A 10,482-nucleotide genomic window follows, 5' to 3' on the forward strand; every position below is an offset into this window, starting at 1 on the left:
ACCCCCGGGTGACTGTGTTTTAGAAGATGATCCTCCTTCTGACATACAGTCAGGTCAGTAGAAGCCTAACGCTATAACACCTATGTCACTCACCTCACTTCATCTCATTGTGTAGGCATTTTATCATCTCACATCATCACAAGATGAGAAGTACAGGACAATAAGATGTTTTGAGAGAGAGACCACATTCACATGACTTTTGTTATAGCTTATGTTGTAATTATTCTATTTTATTAATTATTTTTGCTAGTCTCTTATGGTGCCTAATTTATAAATTAAATTCTATTATAGGATGAATGTATAGGAAAAAACATCGTTTGCGTAGGGTTCTATACTATCTGTGGTTTCAGATACAAACTGCTTCCTCCACCTTTTGCAAGGAAGCATTCTTTCTTTTGACTCAAATGCCCAAATGGTGGAGACCCTCCCTGTCAGAAGATGGGTGTCAATGGGAGCAGAAGCACTGTGGGCCATTTCAGGGCAGAAACTTGTAGAATTAGTATAGTTCATGAGTTCTCATTGTCCTGCCTTGGTGAATGGGAGAGCATGTGTCGACACAGAGCCTCTGTCAGCCTCCATCAGTGAGTCTGTCCCATGAACGCAGCCTGTTTTGTTGGGTAAGCACTGACGTTTACATATGGTTTGTTACCACAGCAGAACTCAGCCTGTCCACTAACACGTATCCAATTACAACTTCTTTTCTCATTGGAATGATGACAGGTGTCCAAACTGTTTTCCAGAGTAGCTGTGCCATCTTACATTACCACCAGCAATGCATGAGTGACAGTTTCTCCACATCCTCACTAGCATTTGTTGTTATCACTTTTTTAAAAAGTCATTCTAATCCATGTGGCGTGATACCACATTATGGTTTTAATTTGCACTTCTCTAATTGCTGGTAATGTTGAATATCTTTTCTTGTGCTTATTTGCTGCCTATATATTCTCTTTGGTAAAATGTGTCTTCATATGCTTTGACCACTTCTAATTGGTTTGTGTATTTTTTACTATTAAGTTCTTTATATAGTCTAGATACTAGGTTTTTAAAAAATATTTTATTTATTTATTCATGAGAGAGAGAGAGAGAGAGAGAGAGAGAGAGAGAGAGAGGCAGAGACACAGGCAGAGGGAGAAGCAGGCTCCATGCAGGGAGCCTGATGTGGGACTCAATCCCGGGTCTCCAGGATCAGGCCCTGGGCTGAAGGCAGCGCTAAACTGCTGAGCCACCCGGGCTGCCCAATACTAGGTTTTTTGATCAGATGTATGGTTTGCAAATATTTTCTCTCAGGCTGTAGCCTGTCTTTTCACCCTCTTAACAAGGTCTTTCACAGAGCAAAAGTTTTTAATTTTGATGAAAAATTTTAAAAAGGTATATATTTTTTTCTGTTTATGGATCATGCTCTTAAAGTGAAGTCTAAGAACTCTTTACCTAGCCCTAGATCCTGATAATTTTCTCCTATGGTTTTATTTTTTACATTTAAGTCTGCGATCCATTTTGAGTTAATTTTTATATAAGGTATGAGACTTAGATCATGGTTCTTTTTTTCCCCCTGGTATTCCAAATGCTAATATGTCCAAATGTTCCAGCACCATTTGTTGAACAGGCTATCCTTCCTAACTGAATTGCTTTTGCACCTTCGTCAAAAATCAGTTGGGTCTATTTGTATGGGTTTATTTCTCAGTTCTTTATTTTGGTTTATTGATCTGTAGGTCTGTGCTTCTGCCAATACCACAGAATCTTGATTACTGTATGTAGCTCTATTATAAGTCTTGAAATTGGGTAGACTGATTCCGCCAACTTTATTCTTCTTCTTCAAAATTGTTTTGGTTCTTCAAGTTTGTTTGCCTTTCTATATAAAGTTTAGAGTAACTTTATCTATATTTACAAAAACTCTTGCAGGGATTTTGATAGGAATTATGATAAATGTGTATGTTAATTTGGGGGAGAATTGACATCTTTACTGGGTTGATTCTTCTAACCCACGAACATAGTATATTTCTCTCTATATTTAGATCTTTTAAAAATTCCTTTCATCAGCATTGTGTTGTTTTCAATATACAAGTCTTTTACATGTTTTGTTAGATTTACACCTAAATGTTTCATTAAAATTTTTTTTCGTTATGATAAAATATACATAACATAAAATTTACCATTTTATTTTATTTTTTTAAGATTTTATTTATTTATTCATGAGAGACAAAGAGAGAGGGGCAGAGACATAGGCAGAGGGAGAAGCAGGCTTCCTGCGAGGAACCTGATGTGGGGCTGGATCCCAGCACCCCAAGATCATGACCTGAGGCAGATGCTCAACCACTGAACCACCCAGGTGCCCCTAAAGTTTACCATTTTAAGTGTATAATTTATTGGTATTAAGTTTATCCATAATGTTGTGTAACTACTACCACTATCTATTTCAAGAATTTTTTTTATCATCTGAAATTGAAACTCTGTAGCCATTAAACAGTAGTTCTCCAAACCCCCATTGCTCTAGATCCTCACAATCACCCTTCTATTTTCTGTTTCTATGAATTTGACTTTCTAGGTACCTCATATAAGTGCACTTAAGAGGTATTTGTCCTTTTGTGACTGGCTTATTTCACTTTGCGTAACATCTTGAAGATTCATCCATGTGGTAGCAAGTGTCAACATTTAAGACCAGATGGTATTCCATTGTCTGCCTATGCCACATTTTGTTTATCCCTGCATTGACACTGGGGTTGTTCCACATGTTGGCTATCATGAATAATGCTGCTATGAATGTGTGTGCAAAAATATCTGTTAAAATTATTACTTTCATTTCTTTTGGTTGTATACACAGAAATGGAATTTCTGGATCATATTGTAATTATAGGTTTAGCTTTTCAGAAAACCACCAGACTGTTTTCCACAAGGGCTGCCCCATTTTACATTGTTACCAGCAGGGCACATGGGCTCCAATTTTCTCACATCTTCACCAACACTTGTTATTTTCTTTCTTTCATTTTCTCTTTCTTTTTACTAATATTTCAATTTTAATTTACATTCGCCTAGTGATTGGTGACATTGAGTACCTTTTCACATGCTTATTGACCATTCATTTATCTTCTTTGGAGGAATCTTCTGTTCATTTTTTAATCAGGTTATTCTATTTTGTTCTTGAGTTGCAGGAGTTCTTTGTATATTCTGATAATTAACTCTTTACCAGATATATGATTTGCAAATATTTTCTCCCATTGAGAGTGTCACCATTCTTCTTTATTGACTCGGTCCTTCAATGGATAGAAGTTTTAAAATTTGATGTAGTCCAATTTATTTTTTTCCTTTATTGCCTGTGCTTTTGGTACCATATTCAAGAAATTAAATTCAAGGTCACAAGCTTTTCCCCTGTCTTTTCTCAAAGAATTTTATGGTTTTTAGCTCTTCTATTTACATTTATGATACATTTTCAATCAATTTTTGTATATGCTGTAAGTTTTGGGTTTTGCTTCATTTGTTTGCATGTGGATATCCAGTTTTCCCTGCACCATCTGTTGCAGACTGACCTTCCTCAGCAAATGGTCTTGGCGTTCTTGAAAATCATTTGACCATTTATGTGAGAGTTTATTTCTGGACCATTTCATATTTTGTAAGTCCGTCTTTATGCCAGAACCATTCTATTTTGACTGGTGTAGCTTTGTAATAAGTTCTGGAGTATGAGACTTTCAACTTCCTTCTTTTCTTTTTTTTTTCTAAGAGACAGAGATGGGGGAGGGCCAGGGGCAGAGGGAGAGAGAGAGAATCTTAAACAGGCTCCATGCCCATCGTGGTGCCCTACAGAGGACTTGATCTCATCATCCTGAGATCATGACTTGAGCTGAAATCAAGAGTTGGATGCTTAACCAACTGAATCACCCAGGTGACTCCCTTCTTTTTTAAGACTGTTTTGTCCCTTGAGATTTCATACACATTTTAGTATGGATTTATCTATTTCTGTAGGAATTGTCATTGGAATATTGATAGTGATTGCACTGAACTTATAGATCACTTTATTTAGTACTGTCATTTTAACAATATTAAGTCTTCCAATCTGTGAATACTGGATATTTTTCCATTAATTTGTATCTTCTTTAATTTCTTGCCACAACATTTTATGGTTTTCAGTGTATAACTCTTTTGCCTCTTTGGTTAAGTTTATCCTTAAGTATTTTCTTTTTTTCTTTTTCTTTTTTTTTGATACAACAGGGAATGGAATTGTTTTCTTAATTTCCTTTTCTAATGGTTCATTGTTAATACATAAGAATGCAAATGATTTTTTTAAAGATTTTATTTATTCATGAGAGAGAGAGAGAGAGAGGCAGAGACACAGGCAAAGGGAGAAAAAGGTTCCATGTTTTGGAGCCTGATGTGGGACTCGATCCAGGGACTCCAGGATCACACCCTGGGCCAAAGGCAGGCGCTAAACCACTGAGCCACCCAGGGATCCCGTATGCAAATGATTTTTATGTGTTGATTTGGTATCCTGCAACTTCGCTGAATTCATTTATTCTAACAATTTGAGCGTGCATGTGTGTGTGTGTGTGTGTGTGTTTGGTGTGTAATCTTCAGGGTTTTCTGCATATAAGATCATGTCATCTGCAGAGACAGAGATCATTTTCCTTCATGCTTTCTAATTTGGATGCTTTTTATTTCTTTGTCTTATTTCTTCTTTAATTGCTCTAGAAGAAAACAATTTCCAGCTTAAATTATATATGAAAAGTCTTCTACACTCTGAGGAGGTTTCTGGTCCATGGTGCAGCCTCCTGGGCTTTCACTGATACCCTCCTTTATGTCCATGGTTTATGGGCTCCATGGACTCCCACCAAATGGTGCAATAACTTCCAAAGTGATTCTCTCTCCTACACTTGATTCCCTGAAACTTCCATTCTCAGCAATATATTAGGACAAAAGCATAGGATTGAACTATTTGGCAGTAAGCAGTAAACAGTAGAGTGGCCACTTATGCTTGCCAAAGGCTTTAGTGTTTTGTTTTTATTTTTTTTTATGATTTTATTTATTTATTTATTTATGAGAGAAAGAGAGCAGCAGAGAGAGAGGGAGAAGCAGGTTCCCTGCTGAACAGGGAGCCGAACAAAGGGCTACATCCCAGAACCCTGGGATCATGACCTGAGCCAAAGGCAGACACTTTACCGACTGAGCCAGGTGCCCCGGCTTCAGTGTTTTTTTTTTGTTTTTTTTTTTGTTGTTGTTGTTGTTTCTTCTTTTTTTTTTTTTTAAAATTTTATTTATTTATTTTTTAATAAATTTATTTTTTATTGGTGTTCAATTTACCAACATACAGAATAACACCCAGTGGTCATCCCGTCGAGTGTCCCTCTCAGTGCCTGTCACCCATTCACCCACTACCCCTCACCCTCCTCCCCTTCTATCACCCCTAGTTCGTTTCCCAGAGTTAGGAGTCTTTATGTTCTGTCTCCCTTTCTGATATTTCCCACACATTTCTTCTCCCTTCCCTTATATTCCCTTTCACTATTATTTATATTCCCCAAATGAATGAGAATATATAATGTTTGTCCTTCTCCAATTGACTTATTTCATTCAGCATAATACCCTCTAGTTCCATCCACATTGAAGCAAATGGTGGGTATTTGTCGTTTCTAATGGCTGAGGAATATTCCATTGTATACATAGACCACATCTTCTTTATCCATTCATCTTTCGATGGACACCGAGGCTCCTTCCACAGTTTGGCCACCGTGGACATTGCTACTATAAACATTGGGGTGCAGGTGTCCTGGTGTTTCATTGCATCTGTATCTTTGGGGTAAATCCCCAACAGTGCAATTGCAGGGTCGTAGGGCAGGTCTATTTTTAACTCTTTGAGGAACCTCCACACAGTTTTCCAGAGTGGCTGCACCAGTTCACATTCCCACCAACAGTGTAAGAGGGTTCCCGTTTCTCCACATCCTCTCCAACATTTGTGGTTTCCTGCCTTGTTAATTTTCCCCATTCTCACTGGTGTGAGGTGGTATCTCATTGTGGTTTTGATTTGTATTTCCCTGATGGCAAGTGATGCAGAGCATTTTCTCATGTGCATGTTGGCCATGTCTATGTCTTCCTCTGTGAGATTTCTCTTCATGTCTTTTGCCCATTTCATGATTAGATTGTTTGTTTCTTTGCTGTTGAGCTTAAGAAGTTCTTTATAGATCTTGGAAACTAGCCCTTTATCTGATATGTCATTTGCAAATATCCTCTCCCATTCTGTAGGTTGTCTTTCAGTTTTGTTGACTGTGCAAAAGCTTCTTATCTTGATGAAGTCCCAATAGTTCATTTTTGCTTTTGTTTCTTTTGCCTTCGTGGATGTATCTTGCAAGAAGTTACTGTGGCCGAGTTCAAAAAGGGTGTTGCCTGTGTTCTCCTCTAGGATTTTGATGGAATCTTGTCTCACATTTAGATCTTTCATCCATTTTGAGTTTATCTTTGTGTATGGTGCAAGAGAGTGGTCTAGTTTCATTCTTCTGCATGTGCATGTCCAATTTTCCCAGCACCATTTATTGAAGAGACTGTCTTTCTTCCAATGGATAGTCTTTCCTCCTTTATCAAATATTAGTTGACCATAAAGTTCAGGGTCCACTTCTGGGTTCTCTATTCTGTTCCATTGATCTATGTGTCTGTTTTGTACCAGTACCACACTGTCTTGATGACCACAGCTTTGTAGTACAACCTGAAATCTGGCATTGTGATGCCCCCAGATATGGTTTTCTTTTTTAAAATTCCCCTGGCTATTCGGGGTCTTTTCTGATTCCACACAAATCCTAAAATAATTTGTTCTAACTCTCTGAAGAAAGTCCATGGTATTTTGATAGGGATTGCATTAAACGTGTAAATTGCCCTGGTTAACATTGACATTTTCACAATATTAATTCTGCCAATCCATGAGCATGGAATATTTTTTCATCTCTTTGTGTCTTCCTCAATTTCTTTCAGAAGTGTTCTATAGTTTTTAGGGTATAGATCCTTTACCTCTTTGGTTAGGTTTATTCCTAGGTATCTTATGGTTTTGGGTGCAATTGTAAATGGGATTGACTCCTTAATTTCTCTTTCTTCAGTCTCATTGTTAGTGTATAGAAATGCCACTGATTTCTGGGCATTGATTTTGTATCCTGCCACGCTACCAAATTGCTGTATGAGTTCTAGCAATCTTGGGGTGGAGGCTTTTGGGTTTTCTATGTAGAGTATCATGTCATCGGCAAAGAGGGAGAGTTTGACTTCTTCTTTGCCAATTTGAATGCCTTTAATGTCTTTTTGTGGTCTGATTGCTGAGGCTAGGACTTCCAGTACTATGTTGAATAGCAGTGGTGAGAGTGGACATCCCTGTCTTGTTCCTGATCTTAGGGGAAAGGCTCCCAGTGCTTCCCCATTGAAAATGATATTTGCTGTGGGCTTTTCGTATATGGCTTTTAAGATGTTGAGGAATCTTCCCTCTATCCCAACACTCTGAAGTGTTTTGATCAGGAATGGATGCTGTATTTTGTCAAATGCTTTCTCTGCATCTAATGAGAGGATCATATGGTTCTTGGTTTTTCTCTTGCTGATATGATGAATCACATTGATTGTTTTACGAGTGTTGAACCAGCCTTGTGTCCCAGGGATAAATCCTGCTTGGTCATGGTGAATAATTTTCTTAATGTACTGTTGGATCCTATTGGCTAGTATCTTGTTGAGAATTTTTGCATCCATGTTCATGAGGGATATTGGTCTGTAATTCTCCTTTTTGGTGGGGTCTTTGTCTGGTTTTGGAATTAAGGTGATGCTGGCCTCATAGAATGAATTTGGAAGTACTCCATCTCTTTCTATCTTTCCAAACAGCTTTAGTAGAATAGGTATGGTTTCTTCTTTAAACGTTTGATAGAATTCCCCTGGGAAGCCATCTGGCCCTGGACTTTTGTGTCTTGGGAGGTTTTTGACGACTGCTTCAATTTCCTTCCTGGTTATTGGCCTGTTCAGGTTTTCTATTTCTTCCTGTTCCAGTTTTGGTAGTTTGTGGCTTTCCAGGAATGCGTCCATTTCTTCTAGATTGTCTAATTTATTGGCGTATAGCTGCTCATAATATGTTTTTAAAATCGTTTGTATTTCCTTGGTGTTGGTAGTGATCTCTCCTTTCTCATTCATGATTTTATTAATTTGAGTCTTCTCTCTCTTCTTTTTAATAAGGCTGGCTAATGGTATATCTATCTTATTAATTCTTTCAAAGAACCAACTGGTTCTGTTGATCTGTTCCACAGTTCTTCTGGTCTCGATTTCATTGAGTTCTGCTCGAATCTTTATTAACTCTCTTCTTCTGCTAGCTGTAGGATCTATTTGCTGTTTTTTCTCTAGCTCCTTTATGTGTAAGGTTAGCTTTTGTATTTGAGTTCTTTCCAGTTTTTGAATGGATGCTTGCATTGCGATGTATTTCCCCCTCAGGACAACTTTTGCTGCATCCCAAAGATTTTGAATGGTTGTATCTTCATTCTCATTAGTTTCCATGAATCTTTTTAATTCTTCCTTAATTTCCTGGTTGACCCTTTCATCTTTTAGCAGGATGGTCCTTAACCTCCATGTGTTTGAGGTCCTTCCAAACTTCTTGTGATTTAGTTCTAATTTCAAGGCATTATGGTCTGAGAATATGCAAGGGACGATCCCAATCTTTTGGTATCGGTTCAGAACTGATTTGTGACCCAGTATGTGGTCTATTCTGGAGAAAGTTCCATGTGCACTTGAGAAGAATGTGTATTCAGTTGAGTTTGGATGTAAAGTTCTGTAGATATCTGTGAAATCCATCTGGTCCAGTGTATCATTTAAAGCTCTCGTTTCTTTGGAGATGTTGTGCTTAGAAGACCTCTCGAGGGTAGAAAGAGCTAGATTGAAGTCACCGAGTATAAGTGTATTATTATCAAAGTATTTCTTCAGTTTGGTTATTAATTGGTTTAAATATTTGGCAGCTCCCACATTCGGGGCATATATATTGAGGATTGTTAAGTCCTCTTGTTGGATAGATCCTTTAAGTATGATATAGTGTCCCTCTTCATCTCTCACTACAGTCTTCGGGGTAAATTTTAGTTTAGCTGATATAAGGATGGCTACCCCTGCTTTCTTTTGAGGACCATTTGAATGGTAAATAATTCTCCAACCTTTTATTTTCAGGCTGTAGGTGTCCTTCTGTCTAAAATGAGTCTCTTGTAGACAGCAAATAGATGGGTCCTGCTTTTTTATCCAGTCTGAAACCCTGCACCTTTTGATGGGGTCATTAAGCCCGTTCACGTTCAGAGTTACTATTGAAAGTTTAGTGTCATCATGGTATCTATTCAGTCCTTGTTTTTGTGGATTGTTCCACTGAACTTCTTCTTAAAGGGGAATTTTAAGAGTCCCCCTTAAAATTTCTTGCAGAGCTGGTTTGGAGATCACATATTCTTTCAGTTCCTGCCTGTCTTGGAAGCTCTTTATCTCTCTTTCCATTTTGAATGAGAGCCTTGCTGGATAAAGTATCCTTGGTTGCATGTTCTTCTCATTTAGGACCCTGAATATATCCTGCCAGCCCTTTCTGGCCTCTCTGTGGAGAGGTCTCCTGTTACCCTAATACTCCTCCCCATAAAAGTCAGGGATTTCTTGTCTCTTGCTGCTTTAAGGATCTTCTCTTTATCTTTGGAATTTGCAAGCTTAACTATTAAATGTCGAGGTGTTGAACGGTTTTTATTGATTTTAGGGGGGGAATCTCTCTATTTCCTGGATCTGAATGCCTGTTTCCCTTCCCAGATTAGGAAAGTTTTCAGCTATGATTTGTTCAAATACATATTCTGGTCCTCTGGCCCTTTCGGCGTCCTCGGGAACCCCAATTAAATGTAAGTTTTTCTTCCTCATACTGTCGTTTATTTCCCTTAATCTATCTTCATGGTCTTTTAATTGTTTGTCTCTTTTTCCGTCAGTTTCCCTCTTTGCCATCAACTTGTCTTCTATGTCACTCACTCGTTCTTCCACCTCATTAACCCTCATCGTTAGGACTTCTAGTTTGGATTGCATCTCATTCAATTGATTTTTAATTTCTGCCTGATTGGGTCTAAATTATGCAGTCATGAAGTCTCTTGAGTCCTTTATGCTTTCTTCTAGAGCCACCAGGAGCTGTATAATAGTGCTTCTGAATTGGCTTTCGGACATTGAATTGTAATCCAGATTTTGTAACTCTGTGGGAGAGAGGACTGTTTCTGATTCTTTCTTTTGAGGTGAGGTTTTCCTTCTAGTCATTTTGCTCAGTGCAGAGTGGCCAAAAACAAGTTATATTGGGAAAAGGAGAAAAAGAGAGGAGAGAAAGAAGGAAAGAAAAGAGAAAAAGAAAAAAGAAAAATGAAGAAAAAAAGAAAAAAGAAGAAGAAAAAGAGAAAGAAAAAGAAAGAAAGGAAAAAAAAGGGGGTCGGGGAAGCAAAAAAATCAAAAAGAAAAAAAAAAAAAACACGGGGGAGTATCTTCTGATTCTGTGTACTTTAAGTCCCT

The sequence above is a fragment of the Vulpes lagopus genome, chromosome 3 (genome assembly GCF_018345385.1).
Source record: "Vulpes lagopus strain Blue_001 chromosome 3, ASM1834538v1, whole genome shotgun sequence".
Lineage (NCBI taxonomy): Eukaryota > Metazoa > Chordata > Mammalia > Carnivora > Canidae > Vulpes > Vulpes lagopus.